We start from the raw sequence: 2,079 nt of genomic DNA on the forward strand, positions 1-2,079 counted from the left end.
CGCAAGCGCCCGAGTTACCTGAAGGACTACGCATGCTCCATTCGGGGAGAAAGGAGTGTTGCATTCCGAAAAGATTGAGCTGAAGTCTTCACTCCGGTCCGTGCTTCCAGTGGGAACATGGACCGTTCCTATTGGCTGATGCCATTTGACAGCTGACTATAAAAGGGAGTTGTCAAATGGCATCAGCTGTTGCCCGCCAGCTGGCTGCCTTGTTAGCGCAGCAGTCGCGGCAACCCTTTATTGTTTCAATAAAGATAAAGCTGAAGTTTGCTCTACGTTCGCCTCTGTTATTCCGCCGCTCCACTACAGTTATGGTTGAAGCTGAAGTATTCATTGACAGGTAGGACAATGCAATGTATGATTTTATATACTATACTTAGATCGGACAGAACGTGGCATAGTTCTAGGTTTTCTAGGTCTAGAATTTCAAGTCTGGTGGCATAAGGTATTCTGCAACGAGTAGAGGAGTGGAGAACTCTTCTTGTGAAATATTTCTGGACTTTCTCAACTGTTTTAATATCAGGTACGTAATGTGGGTTCCAGACTGATGAGTTGTATTCGAGTATTAGTCTAGCAAATGTTTTGTATGCTCTAGTTAGTAGTGTAATATTACCAGAGAAAAAGCTACGTAATATACAACAACTAAATGCCTTTTTGGCTATGTAGTTACAGTGGGCTCTAGCACTTAAATCATTAGAGATGAATACTCCAAGATCCTTGACAGAGTTTGGATCATCAACAAGGTCTTGACTATTCAGCCTGTATTTTATTTTCTGATTTTTTTTGCCAATATGTAAGACAGAGCATTTATTTCTTGAGATTTGAAGTTGCCATTTGTTTGACCATTCTGATACATAGTCGAGGTCTTTTTGAAGGGTAGCAGTATTGTCTGTGGTATTGAATGGCTTTACATCATTAGCGAAGAGAATGCAGTTGCTCTTAATATGATCACAGAGGTCATTTATGTAGAGTATGAAGAAAACTGCCTTCGGAGGCACCACTGTTGACAGGTACAGAATTTGATAGGATGCTCCCAATTTTGACCATTTGTTGTCTGTTTGACAGGAATGCTTCTATCCAGTTATGCAGGTGTCCAGAGATACTATAAGATTTTAGTTTTAGGAGTAGTTTGTGGTGTACCACTGAATCAAAGGCTTTACAGAAGTCTATGTAGATTGCGTCTATTGCTTTGCCCTGATTGAGTTGTGTAGTCCATATGTTTTTGCAGTGCAAGAGTTGCAGATTACAGATTGTTCCTTTCTTGATTCTCAAAGTAGGATTATTCTCCTGAGTCAAACAAAACTCTTTTCTCCAACTGCCCACTTTTGTGGCAATGTTCGTTCCCAATTCCCCTTCTCATTTTTAAAACCATGATTATTTATTCTCCTTTGGGATTTCCACCACCACAATTAATTGCCAATCAATGTGACAACCAATGGGATAGACAGCACCTGATAATCTGATTTGTAACAGCCTCTTTCAGTGATGAAGGCAGAGGTTGGGGTAAAGCTGGGCAAATACTATAGCAGTCTAAAAGTTTAAAGGTAAAACTTCCAAATCTGGGGGCAAACTGGAACTTCCTCATTGTAATTGTGGTCTTCTGTGATCTCTGAGATTTAACTCTGTGCTGAAGAAAGAACTGTAGGGAGGATCTCTAGTAGTATATGTCAAATGTTGCTGCTGCTGCATGTACAGCTTTTTCTGCTTCAGCTTCTGTCTCAAATTCCCTGTGCCAGTATGCTGATGAAATGTCCATTTAAGGTGATAATAGAAGAAAAGGAATGGTTCCATTACTACAAACCAGGAGACTACTGGATTACTGGAATAATGTCTGGAACCCCAGGTCGATTGTACCAATTTTCGTTCTCAAAGCCTCCAACCCACCAACTAAAAAGGTAACTGTCAGCACGTCCAGGATTCTGGTGATTGATTTTACCTGCTCCAATGTTTTTTCTAGGAATGATTTCATTTCTCCTATTCCTCACCTTGAGAAAGGCAAGTCATTATTGCTCATCCCAATTTGCTTTAGAGCAGGGGTCTTCAAACATGACAGCTTTAAGACTTGTGGACTTCAACTCC

The sequence above is a fragment of the Notechis scutatus genome, chromosome 2 (genome assembly GCF_049901735.1).
Source record: "Notechis scutatus isolate UNSWTSFEM ecotype Mainland chromosome 2, rNotScu1.2, whole genome shotgun sequence".
In the NCBI taxonomy this organism is placed as follows: domain Eukaryota; kingdom Metazoa; phylum Chordata; class Lepidosauria; order Squamata; family Elapidae; genus Notechis; species Notechis scutatus.